The sequence below is a fragment of the Cnephaeus nilssonii genome, assembly GCF_951640355.1.
Source record: "Cnephaeus nilssonii genome assembly, chromosome: 11".
NCBI classification, from domain to species: Eukaryota; Metazoa; Chordata; class Mammalia; order Chiroptera; family Vespertilionidae; genus Cnephaeus; species Cnephaeus nilssonii.
In genome coordinates, this window is record NC_137082.1 from 69,173,536 (window position 1) to 69,192,937 (window position 19,402).

Consider the following 19,402-nt stretch of genomic DNA (forward strand, 5'->3'; position numbering starts at 1 on the left):
CTAATGATTGTATAAATGTTTTTAATGACATGACAAAATGTTCAGGATATGTTAAGTAAAAAAGTCAAGATACCATATTACACATGTAGAATGATCTCAAATGGTAATATCTAAATATACTACAAGATATACATGTAAAACACTGGAAGCAAATATGTTAAAATGTGAACTGCGATTATTGCTGGGGGTGATGGAGAAATGTTCTTCTCTAAGCTTTCTTCCATTTCTAAACTTTCTACAATGGGCATGTATTCTTTTTACAATTAAGAGGGGGAAAACAGCATTGCAACATCCTAGAAGAACAAATCAACACGAAAAAAGAGGACGAACAATAACACTTATTAAATGCTTACTGCAGGCTAGGCACTGTCCTAAGTGTTTTACATGCATTATCTCACTTGACATTACAACAGTCCTATGAGACAGATGTGACTTTTATCCATATTTGATAGGTAAGGAAACGGAGGGCTAGCCAAGTGACATAATAGGTGGAGAAGATGGGTTATGAACCCCAACAGAATGACTCTGGTGGTTTTAACCATTATGTATATCTCTTCTCAGCCACAATGGTAGAATCTGCCTTCCTGTCTACAAACTTGACCTAAAAACAAGTCTCAATAATAAATCTACTTGAAAAGACACTATAATAATTTAGGAGAATATGACAAGAGGAATCTGGCAAGGTACTAAGCTACTCAGGTAAATTTTTAAAGTAGAAGAACTAAAAGCCCCTCTAATTAAAGTTACAGAGAGGATCTCTGTGATCACACAGCACTACAGGTGAAAATATACCGACTAAATTCTACAATACAGAGAAGGCTAGGAATAACTATCAAAGAAAGATTTTTTCATAGCTGTTCATTAAACTGCCAAGAAAAAAACAAAACATTTTAAAGCTACAATACTAGGACTTGGACAGAAAGTTTCTGAATTTGCCTTCTCCCTGCCACACCTCTAAAAGTCCCTAACAACAGGAGGCACTGACCACTGAAGGCTAGAGAACAGAAAGAAACTTCAGAGAAAAGATAAAAAGCATTGTACCTGATGTCAAATTACATAATCTGCCACAGCCTAGGAGGACCCCTCACTCTTCTTTCAGGCCAGCATTGAAGGCCTTTGGTTAGAAATAATCAATTTTGCTTGGCAAAAAGGCATTAAGACACAGAAGTACTTTGGATTAAATTCTGTAGAATCAGCCTATTTGAGATGCATTAAAGTTAATGCCAAAACCAATATGGTGTTCTGTTCACAGCTCCTTTCTAGAGGTATTAAAAGCAGAAAAATACTGAAACTCAGAATTTAAAGTGGAAACTTTCTATAAAAACAAGCCACTTTTAGATACTAGAAGCCATCAAGATTTGGCAATTTGAAATTCACCATGCATATTAAAAATGGTTGGTTTTTAGGAAAATTGGCTAGCTGTTTAGAAAAATATGAAGTTGGATCACTACCTTACAATTTTTATATTAAATTATTTCTATTGGTTTTGGGTTTGTTCCTTTTTCAATTCCAAATTATGATCATGAAGACTTAAAAAATGTTTTTATTAATTTCAGAGAGAGGAAGGGAGAGGGAGAGAGAAACGGAAACATCAACGATGAGATAGACAATTGGCTGCCTCCGAGCCTGCAACCCGGGCATGTGCCCTGACCAGGAATCGAACCGCAACCTCCAGGTTCATGGGCTGACGCTCAACCACTGAGCCACGCCAGCCAGGCACTACCTTACTCTTTACACCAAGACAAATTCCAGACAGAATAAATACTGGAGAGAGAAAAAAAAATCTAAAACAAAGGTTTAATATTTTTATAATTGTGGGATGGGAAAAATCTTCTAAGCATGGCATAAATTTCCATAAACCACAAAGAAAAAACTGCAAAATCAAAGTACCTAAAAATTTAAAATATCTGAACAGTTAAGACACCATATATAGTGTCAACCAATAAGGGAAATAAGAATTCCCTTAATTCAGATAAATCACACAAACTGGCAATTCAAACAGCAAAAACAACAGGGAAATCTAATAATATATATCACAATTTCAAACTTGTAAAGCTTAACCCAAGCATTTTACTTGTAGGAGTTAATTCAGATCATGCAAAGATGGTCATTAAAACAATGTTTAATATTAAAAGGCTGACGGCCACCTAAATGTCCAAGATTTGGGGATTAGTTAAATCAGAGGTCACAGTGCAAATGTTTTCAAGAGTGGCAGAGAAAGTAAAAATAAGCTCAACAGGCCAGTTATAAAACAAACCGGAAGTGGTGTGATCTGTGGTAAACCGGAGAGCTCACACCCATTTCAGTACTTGCAAAAATTATATGTGCCAGGGCCAACTGTCCCCCGCTTCCCCTGCCCCCCACTTAGATGTATAATCCATAGCCATGAAAAAAGCACTGTTGCCTGGTCTCTGCGGCCAGCCCAGGAGCACCTCCTTCCTGTGAATGCTGAATGCTTATCTATCACATTTGAGTAGCTACACAAGCTCATTGATGCAGCATCACTGACTCAAGACTGGATGAAACCTTTGAGGTCATCCAGTGCAACACTGAGCTTCCCTTGAAGCTACATCATGGAACCTTGTTTAATAGGCCCAGGTACAGAACATAGGGGGGTGGGGGTGGAGGTGGGGGGTGGGAGGAGAGTGTTGCGGAGAGGCCAGCAGTCAGGAAATAGGGACTAGGCTTTCCTGTGGGATTTCCATTTTCTGTAATAACAAAACTAAGATAGGAAGGCAGCGATAGGTGAAAATTTAAAAAAAAAGGAGAACTCCACATCACAAACCTTTATATAACTGCACGTAAAACTGCACATATTGACTAAATACCAGGAACTCAATTTCTTAAAATTCTCACACAAAGGGCTGAATTCATGGTACCAGTTGTTAAGCACATTCCTTGAGCAACGAACTTCTGGACAGCTGTTGCCCTCATTCACCAAGCTGGCACAGAGAATTGCCTCAGATGATGAGACAGATGGTATATGGTATTTTATCACATGTTAACTCATCCTCGTTTATAATTACAGTCTCAGCAGCACTTCAAAAGGAGGAAACCTCCCCTTGAATCTGGAATGGCTATGCTTCTTCCCAGCGTGTGAAAACAACTTCCTGCCATATCTGGGAACAAGAGCACTTGGGAGAACACAGGCACTTCGCTAAATTTCCTGACTTTACTTCATCTTAAACCCCATGCCCTTAAGATTTTTTAAACTTCAAAGGATACATTAATGGAGGACAGATTGCTAAGAGTTAGGGAATGGGGTGGGGAGCGTGTACTTACAAAAGTCAACAGAGGGGCCTTGTGGTGATGGAACCGTTCTCTGTCTCGATGGAGTAATGTCAATATCCAGGCTATGACACTGTACTATAGTTTTGCAAGATGTTATCATTGGGGAAACTGGGTAAAGAGTACACAGGATCTATTATTTCTTACAACTGCATGTGCATCTATGACTATCTCAAAATAAAAAGTTTAGTTTTTAAAAAAGGAATGTAAATAAATTTTTTAAGAAGCAAGTGGCAGTGACTGATGGGTCTGTAAAGTGGATCTGAGTCTGTCCTTCCTCCAGCAGCTGGCCACCTTCCTATCCAGTGAGTGCAATGCGAGCTCAGCTATGCAAACAGGGCACACACAGGTGATGGCGCCCAGTGCGGCTGTGGTGTGGTGTCTCTGTTGGTCTGTGTCTCTTTCTTCCTCTCATTCATTCTCATTCTCTCTCTCTCTCTCTCTCTCTCTCTCTCTCTCTCTCTCACACACACACACACACACACACACACACACACACACACACACTGTTTTATATTAACAACATCATCATTAGATCAGAACATCAATATGGGAAATTTCCAGGTCTTACAGCTCCCAGGCAGATAGATGTAAGGGAAGCCAATCTGATCTGAGAAAACACAAAAGATCCATTTGAATCAGTAGGTTTGATACGTAAACCCTGTGAATAAAAAAGGTTATTAAGTTCATTTTAGGTACTGAATACTTCAAAGCAAACAACATTTAACTAGGAAGTGGGAGCTGCCTCAGTAGGGCCCTCAATAAAACTGTGAGATAAGTTTTGGGCTTGCCTCCAACTTCTCTTGTTTTGGGCAGCCCATCTCATTATCTTCAACTCTTCCCCTCTGATCGTTCATCTTTCCCACCTACGTATTACACACGTAAATAAAATTTAGTGAATGCCTACTATGTGTCAGGTACCCTGCTAAGCACTTTAGCAGCATTTTCTAATTTAATCTTTTCAATAACCCTGAAGTAAATATGATTAGTATCTTCATTCTAGGGTAAGTGACTTGCCTAGAGTTACAGATCTCATAAACAGTGAAGCCAGGAATGAATTCAGGTCTATTTGGCTCTGGGTCAGTATGTTATACGGCCTCCTGTACTCATTTGGGTCTCCAGGGTGTCCAAAGTACCTCCATGCATTTTAAAAGAATGGGGAAAAACCTGACATGTACTGAGCGTCTTTTATATGCTTTACACAGGCTATCACTTTCAGGCTCAAGTATCCCCTGTGACAGGTACGTATTATCTCCATTTTAAAGATTAACAAACAAAGACTGAGAGTTTGAGGGCTCTTGAGACTTTTTAAGCTGCTCTTTATTTAGCAGATGAAGAATGAAGAGCCCCAGGAAGATCAGGTGGCTTGCTGCAGGACACAAAGCTAGCTACTGTCAGAGCTGAGTCTGTTTCCCAATCTGCTGCTCTCTTCAACTTTATGTAAGCTGTCACTCTGAAAGGAACTAACATTAATAACCGAGGAGGACTGCCAGGCGCTTTGCTAAAGGCTTTACATGCTGCACCCAACTCTGATCGAGGGGATTCCCAACATTGCAGGTCCAATCAATGTCTTCTGCTAACATTTTACCAAAGAAGGGGAAAAGACTAAAACTTCACATCTACCAAATTTATAAACTAATTAACATGCTCCTACACACTCAGATGAATGGATATTACTAAAAGAAATCAAAGATGTGGAAAGTTTTCCAAAGAATGCACATGGGTTCCCACCATGCACACATTTCAGTAATGGCTGTTTTCACCATCTTCTTCTCAAATTCTGTAACCATAAGAAAGCAAGTGTCCCTGCCAATAAAATTTAAAATAAGACAAGATAAAGGGGAAGCAGGGCGCGACTGGTGAAAGGAGACAAAGTTTCAGGGACACAAGAGGAGCAAGTCCTAGAGATCGATGTCACAGCACTGTGCCTATAGGTAACACTCTTCCATATTATACTTAAAAATTTGCCATGAGGGTAAGACCTGATATTAGGTGTTTTAATCAGAAAAATAATAATAAAAGTAAAGGGTAGGAGGAGAAAAAACACACACAAGATAATAAGAAAATAATATGAATATCACTAAAAGTATGCAATATTTATTACAATGGTAAGAAAAGTAAACTTAAAGAAAAGCTGCTGTTGAACAGATAACAGGGAACGAAAGGGGAACATTCTGAATAAGAGCCTGGATGAGACTGCCAGGCGCCCTGTGACAGATTTCACCTGAGCGTATAGCAAATGTTTGCTTCAGCAATTAAGACTCCTCTAAAACCGACACCTTTGTTTCCACAGAAGTTATATCTGGACAAAACCAAAAGTGTTCTTAAACCAATAATGCCTTTTTTAGTTAGCATGACATTTCCTGAACAACAGCATAATAACTATGAAACCCATGGTTGCAAAGTAAATAATAAAGAACATCAAAAGAGGGTGTCAATTCAATTGTTCTAACAAGGGGGATAATTCATGTAATTAATGAAATATAAAGCATGTCAATCTGCCTTATGTATCAAGTATGAAAAAAATTTAAGTCAACAATAAATACTCCTCTAATATTACAAAATTCCCAGTAAGATGCAATACATCTGAAACCATTCTTCCTGGTCACCATAGTCCCGATGACGTATTATATAGATGATTGTTTTTACCTGCGTTGTAACATTAATTAAGTGCCTAGTATGTGCCTGGAACTCAAGATCAGTTCGTTTTGCTTTGTTCCCTGTGACAAAACACCCAACCGTTACCAGAGGCAGGAAGCAACCTGGGGATTTGGGTCCCAGAACTGACTCTTGAAACTAAGCAGGAAAGTTGCCTTTTAATGTCTCTGGACTTCAGATCATCAAACCATAAAAAGGATAAGCAACCTCACCTTGCTTCTCTCACAGGAACACTGTAAGCATCACCAAATAAAGGAGCAAAACATGCATGTGCCTTTAACAATATTAAATGTTATATCACCCTAATGTGATGATAGTATTACCATCAGCAGCAAAAAGAAGCATAGCAGAAGTTAAGGTTTAATTGCTCCTTTGGCCTTCTCCTGTTTCTGGATTATTTGTTATTGCTAAAGGATCTAATAATTTTTTTTTTACAAAGGTGCAATTAAGCATGAAATAATAACAACAAAATAAATAATAATACTTAATACACAATGAACCAAAAAACAAACAGAAGCAGTTTTATAATTCCCTGCTACAATTCTACCATAGTTCTAAATGGTAGAATTTAGAACGAACTTGGTTCAAAATAACCCCAACCTCCATTTCATCGAATCTTTCCTCAAACCCTTTGGGGAAAGTAGGACAGTGGTGTTATGCTTGATTTTCACGGACGACAAACATGAAACTCAAAGAGGAGAGTGACTCGCGCAAGGCCATTCACCCCTCTTCTGGCACAATTTAATGTTCACTCTACTGGTCCATGTTACAAGGTACCCCTATTTTCAGTGAAATTCACTTCATGTGATGTCCAACTTTCAGGCAGATGGAGTGATTTTACCACTCATTCTGCATAGCGGCAACCTCTCCTTTACCTAAAGAAATGCCACACCAGAGGCTGCGCTCACAAGAAGTGAGAGGGTGGCATCTATTGGCAAAAGTACGCATTGCAATGGGAGTAGTGTGATAGCTCAAGATTTGAAAACTAAAAGTAACATTAAATTTATGTCATGGGAGGTGGGTAGAAAGAAAAAACTCTATGGAAAAGAGACGTAAGGGAAATCAAGCAAGCACTGGGAAGTTCTAAAAATGATACCCATGACCACTCTGGGTTCTAGCTCCTTTTTTTTAAGGACAGTTTTTAAAGCAGTCTCAGGGAACAAGTTTCCTTTGGGAATGGATCTCTGGTTAAGTGAATGGCAATCACTGGGGGAGTGGTTTCAGTTACTGAAATTTACTCCAAGGACAATGTTTCAAGAAAGAAGGGGAGATTGGAGGGAAAGAGGAGGAAGTGGACATTGTGAAGTGCCTGTGATATGTTTAAGGCACTTTAGATGCACTGCTACATTAATTCTCATACACACAGAAGCTTTCATATAGGAATCAGTATTACCTCCATTTTACAGATGAAGAAACTGAGGCATAGGGAGGAGAACCAAGTGGCCCAAATATACTCAGATTGGACCTTAAAAGCCTGACTGTAGTGATCTTAACTACCAGGCATACTATTGCCTCAACCAAAACAGCAACCACTTAGCTACTCAGAGGCACAATATATTTCCTTACAAGCTGACCCAGATGCAACTTTATAGGAACTTCTAAACAAATGTAAAATCTAACACGTTCCTGTCTAAAAACAACCAACGCCCTGAGCTGTGTCTTTTTCTCAGTGGGAATACAAGAAATCACCATCAATTAGCCTTCTTCTGTCTGAATCATTTTATCAATATCTCTCTTCCTTCCACTATCAGCTCGAAGTCTCAGTAATATCAGCATCAAACTCCAACAGTGAGAAGGAAGGACAAGAGACATGCCTCCCATTCGGAATTATTGGTGCTTGGATAAGGTGACCAGATCGTCCCGCTTTTGGCGGGACAGTCCCAATTTTTAACAATTTGTCCCGCGTCCCACGGCGTTTTAAAAAAGTAGACTTTTTTAAAACGCCGTGGGACGCGGGACAAATTGTTAAAAATCGGTTTTGTCCCGCCAAAAGCGGGACGATCTGGTCACCTTATGCTTGGAGCAAATGTTGTCAAAGACAAGAGATGCTCAGCTCTGCTGTATTTCACTTGAGTGGTGGAGCATCAGAATTTGGGAGGAAATGATACATGCAATATCCTATCCTATATAATAAAAGCCTAATATGCTAAGTGTCCAACCATTTGTTTGACCGTTTGACCAATTGCTATGATGTGCACTGACCACCAGGGGGCAGATCCTCTGACCAGTAGGTTAGCTTGCTGCTGGAGTCTGGCTGATTGGGACTGGGTGAGATGGGCCGGACAAATCTGTGCACTCTAGTATCTCAAAGAATGAGAAAAGTTCCACATCATGTTTTTTCTTTCAAAGGCATGAGACTACAAAAGCAAATACTACTTTCAGAATTCTAATAGAGATTCTTCCTTTGGAGGGGGTGGGGAGAGAAAACTGGCATAAATCTTTTCCCTGTGTTCTTAACATTTCATGTCCAGGAACATACTGAACTGTCAAGAGTCCATATGAGAAAAAAATGGGAGGTGAAGGTGAGAAGAAAGAGTGAAGCAAGTATATTTGACAGCTCAAAAGGAAGAAGAGTGAAAAGATATGTCTGGGTGAATGATTACAATTCAAAGTTGTGGCTGTGGATTCAACAGTAAGAAAAATCATTTACATTCATCTCTCAGCTGAAAATGTAAAACTGCTTTCTAGATTAACAATTAATTTACATTAAAATATCTTTGAGCCTTTGGACTGATAAAGAGTAAATAATATAAAACTTAAAGTCATTTTTCTTTCCTGACTTCAAATTTAGCAAAATTAAAGTAACTGAAGCAATTCTTGCCTTAGTGGAAATGAGATTCAAACTTAAGAAATTTCAGGTTCTGATTACATCAATTAGGAATTCTAGGCCTGCAGGGAACTCCTTCACTCCTTAATGCCATCCTAGCAGCCTTTTGATACCTAGGGCATCTAACAGGGAGAGTGATTAGTCACGTTCCTGTGACACATGTGTTATGACTAAATTAGTCTCTTTAGTTTATATAAACACCACCAGACTGTGGCAGAGAGATACCTCTGACTAAATCTACTCATTGCTCTCATCATCACCATCAGCAGCATTAACTAAGAAAGAAAGAAAGAAAGAAAGAAAGAAAGAAAGAAAGAAAGAAAGAAAGAAAGAAAGAAAGAAAGAAAGAAAGAAAAAAAGCTCTACAGGTTTAACTTGCTTCTCAAAACTAAAAGGCTAAAGCATGAACCTTAAAAAACAAAGGTAACAATTATAAAAAGTTTCATTCTCTATTTACAAATAAGTTTATGAAGAAATAAACTTTAAAACCACTACAAACAACCTATCATCAGAGGACTAGCTGAATAAACTACCGTACATCGATAAGGACTCTTTGTACTGCTATGGAGAGATTTCTAGGATATAAAGTTAAGTGAAAACAGAAAGGTAGATTGAAGTGAATATGTACTGGTATACTGTTGCTTAGTTAAAAATGGGAGTACAGCCCTGACCGGTTTGGCTCAGTGGATAGAGCATCAGCCTGTGGACTGAGGGGTCCCAGGTTCGATTCCGGTCAGGGGCATGTACCTTGGTTGCGGGCACATCCCCAGTGAGGGGCGTGCAGGAGGCAGCTTATCGATGTTTCTAACTCTCCCTCTCCCTCCTTCTCTGTAAAAAATCAATAAAAATATATTTAAAAAAATTAAAAAAATGGAAGTACAAATATACATGTATTTGTATGTTGGTGTGTGTGAATAAAACCAAAATGTTAACAACAAAAAAAGAAGGAGGAGACAGAGTAGAAAGAATAGGGACAGAAGCTAAGTCTGCATAACATTTGCCTTTGGAACCATACATAGCTTATTTAATGATAAAGTGGAGTAATAAAAAGCAATATCTAAAAACAGCAAATGAAACAAAAATTATCTGCATATTAAATCTGTGGCATAACCACATACATAGAAATTATTCCATGTGACTTTAACATACAGTAATTGGACTGTACATTTCAACTGGGATATGGCCTAAGGACAAAGAGAATTGCAATACAAATCTGAAATTGTTTTTAGTAATTTTTGTTGGTGGAAGTGTTGGTATTGCTATTATGATGCTTACATTTTTATTGTGGGATATAAAGCAAATTAATAATTATACTGGTGTTCCTGGAAAGTGACTTATTTGGTATGAGGGAAAGGAGTTATGAATGTAGGATCAATGTGGTTAAGTAGAAACCCTATGATATTCAACTGTACTAGAAATAGCATCAGAACTCATGAGTTTGTAATAAACATACTTTCTGTCATAAACATACATTGAAAAGGCCTAGGAAAAAATGACCTATTGTGAGTACACCTTGTACCCACACTATGGTCTCTAAGTACCATTTCCCATAAAAGAACCAGAATTCCTTAAAAAAAAAAAAAAAGGCTGCTTCTACAAACTCAAAGAAATACAGAGTAAAATGGTGGTTGCCTGACACTGGGTGTGGGGGAAATGGAGAGATGGTAGACAAAAGGTACACATTCCCAGCTATAAGATAAATAACTTCTGGGGATCTAATGTTAGCATGATGACTATAATTAACAACACTGTATTACATACTTCAAAGTTGTTAAGAGAGCAGATCTTAAAAGTTATCACCACACACAAAAGGTAATTATGTGAGGGGATGGAAGTATTAACTAACCTTACTGTGGTAATCATTTCTCAAAATATACATGTATCAAGTCATCATGTTGCACACCTTAAACTTGTATGTTATATGTCAACTAGAGGCCCGGTGCACGAAATTTGTGCCGAGGGGGGGGAGGAGTGTCCTTCAGCCCAGCCTGTACCCTCTCCAATCTGGGACATCCCTCTCACAATCCAGGACTGCTGGCTCCCAACTGCATGCCTGCCTGCCTTCCTGATTGCCCCTAACTGCTTCTGCCTGCCAGCCTGATCACCCCTAGCAGCCCTCCCCTGCAGGGTTGATCACCTCCAACTGCCCTCCCTTGCAGGCCTGGTCCCTCTCAACTGCCCTCCCTTGCAGGCCGGGTGCCTCCCAACTGCCCTCCCCTGCTGGCCATCTTGTGTCCACATAGGGGCAGGATCTTTGACCACATGGAGGCAGCCATATTGTGTGTTGGAATGATGGTCAATCTGCATATTACTCTTATTAGATAGGATAGAGGCCTGGTGCAGGGGTGGGGGCCAGCTGGTTTGCCCTGAAGGGTGTCCCGGATCAGGGTGGGGGTTCCCTTGGGGTGTGGGGTGGCCTGAGCAAGGGGCCTGTGGTGGTTTGCAGGCCAGCCACGCCCCCTGGCGACCCAAGCGGAGGCCCTGGTATCTGGAATTTATTTACCTTCTACAATTGAAACTTTGTAGCCTGGAGTGGAGCCAAGCCTCCTGCTCGCTCCATGGCCGGCAGCCATTTCTGTTGGGGTTAATTCACCTTCTATAATTGAAACTTTGTAGCCTTAAGCAGAGGCCTGGGCTGGCCAGGGTGTGCGGAAAGCTTTGCTTCCTCCGTTGCCGGGAGCAACCCTGGCCTGCTCTCTCCAGCTCCATGGCTGCCACCATTTTTGTTTGGATTTGTTTACCTTCTATAATTGAAACTTTGTAGTTTGAGTGGAGGCTTAGGCCTGCAAGGGCAGGCGGAAAGCTTGGCTTCCTCCGTTGCCTGGGAAACCTTGCTCTCTGTGGCTGTAGCCATCTTGGTTGGGTTTATTTGCATATCTGCTCCTGATTGGCTGGTGGGTGTAGCAGAGTTAGGGTCAATTTGCATATTACTCTTTTATTAGGTAGGATGCTATCTCAATAATGCTAAAAAAAAAAAAAAAAAGGCTGTTTCCAGGAACAGGAAATGAGCAAGATCAGCCAGGAGCATCTCATTGTAAAAAGAAAAAAAAGAAGAAGAAGTTATAAAATCTTCTGGAGTGAAATCTAACTGCAAGAATCGAAATGCACCAAATATTTTTAAATCCATTAATTCCTAATGATAAACACAAAATCAGTGGTTATCCTTGGAGGATGGTAGGAACCAACCCATTATTTTAACTGGTAAAATAATTCTCACAAAAATTAAATATATACTCTGTTTTCCCTATATATATAATATGTAATATCTACATAATTAATTAAGTATTTCACTATTAAAGTATATCAGTTGGTAAATGGAGAATGATCACACATCACTATTTTGTAACCTCTAACAAAATAATGCACGTAGGCAATGACCCTCATTATAGAAAAAGAGAGATGAGTATGTATCCAGATATTTTGAAACTCCTGATGGAAGTACACATACCACCTATGAAATATTCTTGCCAAAAAGAGTTGAACCTGAGTCTGATCAAGCTTCTAAATCAGTTATTCTCAAAGTGTGGTTTATGAACCCCTGGGAAATCCTTGACGCCTTCTTAAAGAACCCATGAGATCCAACTATTTTCACATTAATACTAAGACATCACTTGCTTTTTCTATTGTGCTGACATTTACACTGATGGCACAAAAGCAATAGTGGGTAGCCCCTCAGTATGAACCAAGAAGTGGCACCAAGGTACTTCATTCATCGTGACCACAGGTTCCATTAAAAATAATAACAACAAAAAATTCCCTTAGAAATGTCCTTGATGAAGTAGTAAAAAAGTATTAATTTTATTCAAGTTCGACCTTTGAGTATATGTCTTTTTAATAGTATCTGTAATGTAATGGGAAGTCTGCATAAAGTGCTTCTGCTGCAAACTGAAATACGATCGTTGTCTTAAGACAAAGCCCTTGTGCAAATGAGCTGTAAGATAAACTAGCTACTTTTTTCATGGAACACCATTTTTACTTGAAAGAATGACTGGCAGACTGTGGTTATTCAGATTTCAGTATTTGGCAGGCACTTTCACAAAAATGAACTAAGTGAAGTGAGCTGTCACTTCAAGAAAAACAACAGTGTTGCCAGTGATAAAATTCAAACTTTCAAACAAAAATTAGAATTTTGGAATTCCACTACTATGAATTTGATAGCTTCATGCAGACACTTAGAAAATTTTCTGATAAGATTGGTGGTAATTTCAAGGAATGTGATTGTTTTTAATCCTATATAATAAAAGGCTAATATGCAAATTGTCCCCTTGACTGGGAGTTCAACTGGGAGTTCAACCAGGAGTTCGACCAGGAGGTGGGGCTGGATGGCCAACCACCCACGGACCCTCCCCCTGGCCAGCCCCACCCCCAACAGGCTCCCCCAACCAGATCGGGGCAGGCCAGACCCCACCCGTGCACGAATTCGTGCACCGGGCCTCTAATATTGTATAGTAAAGTAGGCCAACATTTAGAAGATCTAGATAACTCAGGGAACCAATATTTTCCAAATGGCCAATGCATAATATTACAAAATCATGTTTGAGTAAAAGTTCATTCAAAGTGTAAGACATGCATATCAAAACCACAATGAGGTACCACTTCACACTAATCAGAATGGCTATTATCAAAAAGTCAACAAGTAATGTGTTGTTGATGATGTTTAGAAAAGGGAATCCTTGTGCACTGTTGGTGGGACTGCAAATTGGTATGGCCACTATAGAAAACAGTATGGAGATCCCTCAAAAAACTAAAAATAGATGCACCATATGACCCAGCAATTCCACTTCTTGGTATTTATTCAAAGGAAACAAAAACACAAATTCAAAAAGATATATGCAGTCTTATGTTCATCGCCACATTATTTATAACTCAAGGCCCAGTGCATGAAATTCATGCACTTGTGTTGGGGGGTGGTCCCTCGGCCTGGCCTGTGCCCTCGCACAGTCTGGGACCCCTCCGGGGATGTCCAGCAGTCAGACATCCCTCTCGCAGTCTGGGGCTCTCGCAATCCGGGACCCCTCACTCCTTACTGCCCACCTGCAGCGGAGGCGGGAGAGGCTCCTGCCACCATCGCTGTGCTCACCAGACATGAGCCCGGCTTCTGGCTGAGCGGCGCTCCCCCTGTGGGAGCACACTGACCACCAGGGGACAGCTCCTGCGTTGAGCGTCTGCCCCCTGGTGGTCAGTGCGCATCATAGCGACCAGTTGTTCCACCATTTGGTCGATTTGCATATTAGGGTTTTATTATATAGGACAGCCAACATATGGAAACAACCTAAGTGTCCATTGATAGATAAATAAAGAAGATGTGATATATATATATATATATATATATATATATATGCATATATATATTTAATGTAACAGTAATATAATAATATAGTTAATATTATTGTGACAATGTTGCATGGTGACAGATGATTACTAGAATTAGTGGGGTGATCCCACTGTAAGGTATAAAAATGTCTAATCACTATATTGTACACATGAAAATAATATAACTAACATAATATAGTATACCAACTATATTTAAACTTTTTAAAAAATCAAGACAGATGAACAGATTTTAATATTAAGAATAAGAAAAGTTCATTGATATAGTTTTAGATTCTACTTTGCAACTAATCTTTAGGAAACTACCAGTTCAATTTCAGTGTAGCCTCAAAGAAGAATATCCACAATTATCTGAAAAGGCTATTAAAATACTCCTCCCTTACCCAATTACATTTCTTTTTTTTAATGTATTTTTATTGATTTCAGAGAAGAAGGGAGAGGGATAGAGAGATAGAAACATCAATGATGACATGGAATCACTGATTGGCTGCCTCCTGCACGCCCCCTACTTGGGATCTAGCCCCGCGACCCGGGCATGTGCCCTTGGCTGGAATCAAACCTGGGACCCTTCAGTCTGCAGGCCAACACTCTATTCACTGAGCCAAACCGGCTAGGGCCCAATTATATTTCTTAGGTCAGACTTTCTTCATATACTTCAACCAAAATTGTTACATTAGATCAAATGTAAAAAGCGATCTGACAATCTAGCTGTCATGTGTTAAACAATACAAATTGAAAAAAATGTAAATAATGTCATTTTTCACACTTATTTCTTTATATTTGGGGAGATACAATTCTTCTTCTTAAAATATGTTCTATATATTAATGTATATAAGTTTATTATTTTTAAATGTTAATAAAATTCTAAAAATTTGTTTTAATTCCTAATTCAGTAGATATCAATAGATATGACCTAAATACACAAAAATTTCTGGGGCCCTTAATAACCTTTAAAAGTGTGAAGGGGTCCTGAGAACTATTCTAGATCAAATTACAAATTTACAAGAAATTAAAAAAACATATTAAACAGACCACTTAGATGCAATTATCAGTATCCAGAATGTGGGAAACATTAGGGGAGAACTGATTCCTTTAATAATATCAAAAAGTGGGTGTGTGTGCAGGGCATGAAGGGGGAGACCTATACATAAAAGCAATTTAAGAGATTTATCTACTGACTGAATGTATGAATTTTACTTGGACCCTAATTCAAACAAACTAGGTTGGCTAGTTAGCTCAGTTGGTTACAGCATGGTGCTAATTCAAACAAACTATAAAAAAAAAAAGCATGAGATGTCTGGGAAAAATTGAACATTGACATTGTAGGTATTTTATGGCATTAAAGAATCATTCTTTTTTTAAATTGATTTTTAGAGAGAGGAAGGAAGAGGGGTAGAGAGATAGAAACATCAATGAGAGAGAAACATCATGGATCAGCTCCCTTCTACCAGGGATTGAGTTAGAAACCCAGGCATGCTCCCTGACAGGGAATCAAACCAATGACCTCTTGGTTCATGGATAGACACTCAATCACTGAGCCATACCAACTGGGCAAGAATCATTATTGTTCATTTTTACAGGTCTAATAAAGATATTGTGGTTATGGTTTTTAAAAAGATCTTTATAGATACACTAGAGGACCGGTGCACAAATAATGCACGGGTGGGGTCCCTCGGCCTGGCCAGCTATCGGGGCTCATCTCACACAGTCCCGATCGGGCTGATTGGGGCTGGGGGTTTGGCCGGCCCCGAGTATGGCCAATCGGGCCCACCGGCTGGGGGGAGGGACTGTGGGAGGTTGGCTGTGGGAGCACAATGACCACCAGGGGGCAGCTCCTGCATAAAGCGTCTGCCCCATGGTGCTCAGGGTGTCATCATAGCGACTGGTTGTTTGGTTGACTGGTCCTAACGGCCACTTAGGCTTTTATATAGAGAGATATGGAAATATTTAAAAGTGAAATATGCCAGAGATTTTTTTTTTTTCCAGAATAATCAAGTGGAGGGAATATTAGAAGTGGAGGATTAGTCATGAGTTGATGATTGTTATTGTTGAGTGGTGGAAACTTCATTAGGTTCTGACAAATGGAGGCTAGGATATACACTAATTTTTAAAAATTCATTTTGAAAAATGTGGACCATAAATTCAAAGACAATGTTTCTTTTGTTTCTAAAAGATGGCAGATAAAAGTTTCAAGTTATAGATACCTGGGTTCCCACAAAACATCAAGTTGCATCCTTAGGAATATTTAATTTAAACATGAATAAATGAAGCATCTCTGTACCTACAGCAATCATGATTTTAAATTATAAATAAGTTAATAATAATCTCACCTCCCACCAAATGTCTAATTTCTACAGTGTATAATCAAAAGCAAAAAGTGCAACCTAAAAAAAAAAGTAATTGACTTATGTCCTAATAATTCAGTAAAGCTTCTTTATAAAAACCAAAAAAAATCGCCGAAACCGGTTTGGCTTAGTGGCTAGAGCGTCAGCCTGCGGACTGAAGGGTCCCAGGTTCGATTCCGGTCAGGGGCATGTATCTTGGTTGTGGGCACATCCCCGGTAGGGGGTGTGCAGGAGGCAGCTGATTGATGTTTCTCTCTCATCGATGTTTCTAACTATCTCTCTCCCTTCCTCTCTGTAAAAAAATCAATAAAACATATTAAAACAAAAACAAAAACAAAAAAATCTCTACATCACCATCATATTGGAAGCCCCAATCTAGAAAAGGATGGTGAAGATAAAGTTACATAAAATCAGGGACTATCAGCCTCCTGGGAAAAGTCAGGGCTAAAATTTATCCTTCCTTACCACAAAAAGCTATGAGTAGTTTATGACTTTATAACTACCCAGGGAATCCAATCAATCAATCTTGTTCAGGTTCTTTTATCAAATTAATTTTGAATTAACAGTTTAATGGTTTTATATCCTCATGGACCATTATCACACAACTTCAGAGAGATATTTAGGTTATTAGCCCTTTGTGCTTCACTAGAATTCTATTTTTAATTTCTCTGACTCACCAAGAAAAAATCTAAAACAAGTCCTGTATGTTTCCAGCAAAAATAAGGGCACACTGGGGCACTCACTTATTTCACCTGAAGGGCTCTCTCTCAGTCCCTCTGCCCCCCTTCCTCACACACCTACACACGTCTGCATGCTCCAAATACAGTTTCTCAGTAATTCCTGGCATTCCACATTCTTCAAAGCCTCCACAGTCACTCTTCCCTCTCTGCCCAGAATGCCCTTTCCCTCCTTCTCTAGCTCGAGAATTTCTATTCATCTTTCAAAGTACCCTTCAAATGGGACTTCTTGATGCTTTCCCTGGGGTTCTTGTTCCCTCTTCTGGCCTCCTACTGCACTTTTTATATGCACTTTATGAGCAGAATCTGCCAGAATAGCCTAGAGAGAGGCCATACAGTGTAGGTGGTTAAGAGGATGAGCTCTGGAGCCAACTGCTTTGGTTCAGATCCCTGCTGTGCCACTTATTATCTGTATAAACTGAATCATTACCTACTCCCTTTAACCCTCAAGTTTTCTCATCCTAAAATGGCAATAATAACATTACCTAATTCGTGGGTACACTTTAGAAATTAGACATTTGGTGGGAGGTGAGACTATTATTAACTTACTTATAATTTAGACCAATGCCTGGCACATTGTAAATTCTCAATAAATGTAAGCTATTGTTATTAGCAAGTGTATCAAAACTAATTTATTACCTTTTCTGCTACATTATGAACTCTCTCAGGGCAGTGATTTACTTCAAAGACTGTGTCTGAGTTTAAGTGAAAATAGTGTGCTGACCTTAAGCAGGGCAATTGCTACTAGGTGTTAGGAATACAAAGATGAATATAATAAAATTCCAGCTGTCAAGGACCTTGCAATCCTGCCTATTCATACAAAGCACACATGAGGACTTCAGTGACTAGATTAAATTAATATGTGGGGGCTAGCTAGTAGCAACTCTTTTTATAAAATAAGTCATAAGAAACCTGGAAACAACTTCATTTGAATGAATAGGAAACTTACTCCAAAACCCAAGGATACCAAGAACTAATAATCAACAATACTTGTCAAGTTAATAACATTGAAAAGTACAGTGGTTCATCTAGATCTGCAGACACTCTGGCTAACTCTAGACTAAAACGAGGGAAATCTAAGAATCTAAAAAAAACATATACGTCACTCTTTTTTAAAATTAAAGCAAGTAATATGTTAATACAGTCATACATTCTTGCTGTAAAAACAACTAAAACTAAAATTCCTCTCCTCAAAGATAATGACTCTTAATTTTACATCCTTTTTTAAAAATATATTTTTATTGATTTCAAATCAATAAAAAGGGAGAGGGAGAGAGAGATAGAAACATCAATGATGAGAGAGAATCATTGATCGGCTGCCTCCTGCACGTCCCCTACTGGGGATAAAGCCCGCAACCTGGGCATGTGCCCTTGACCGGAATCGAACCCGGGACCCTTTAGTCCGCAGGCTGATGCTCTATCCAAGCTGAACCAAACCAGCGAGGGCCAGAGTCTCTGTCTTTTAATAGATTTTAACGCATTCACATGTACTGTGATTATTGCTGTGAAACTGCTAACCTGTGTTCCTCTGCTCCAGCCACAGTGGCCTGCGTTCCTTCCTTACACACATCCACCGTGTCCTGTTCCAGGGCCTGTGCACTGTTGGTCCCTCCACCCGTCTCCCATGGCTTGCTTTGGTCTTTGTTCAGGTCTTGGCTGAATGCCATCCCCTGCAAGGCCTCCTCTCACATTATCTCGTCACCGCCCTTTTTTCTTTAAATTATTATTACTCAAACTGATATCGGACCTGACTCTATGTCTGTTTCCCTCAGCACACTTAAGCTCCAGGAGAGCACGAGCTTTATCTGTCTTGTTCATGACTCCAGGCACCCAGGCATCTTAGACTAAAATCTCATAGTGTATTTTTGGAGGATACATGAGTCAAACTGGATTCAAGTTTACAGCTTTTTGTGGCTTTACAAATGGCAAAACGGGAGGGTCTGAATTCTCACAAAAGTAGCATTCATTTCCAAAAATGCAGTCTGTTTAAGAGAATATGAAATGCAAATTTTAGAAAATATTGTATCCTCAAGCACCTATTTACATTTACTCTCTCTATATATTAAACATTAAAGGAAATCTATGTTGCATTTTCAACTTGGCAAATGAGGCAATTTCATTTTAGAACTGCAACAAGTATTGAGTTTCAGATGAGAATATAAAGATTTCTGTCAGCATTACATCCTGCCATTCCTGATTAAATTACTCCCTATTTG

General features: G+C 39.2%; 1 protein-coding gene across 2 annotated transcripts in view; it reads right to left on the reverse strand.

Moving 5' to 3' along the window:
- STK4 (serine/threonine kinase 4) overlaps positions 1–19,402 on the reverse strand; it is a 97,920-nt gene that overhangs the window by 21,152 nt on the left and 57,366 nt on the right. The gene's annotated exons all lie outside the window — the stretch shown is intronic.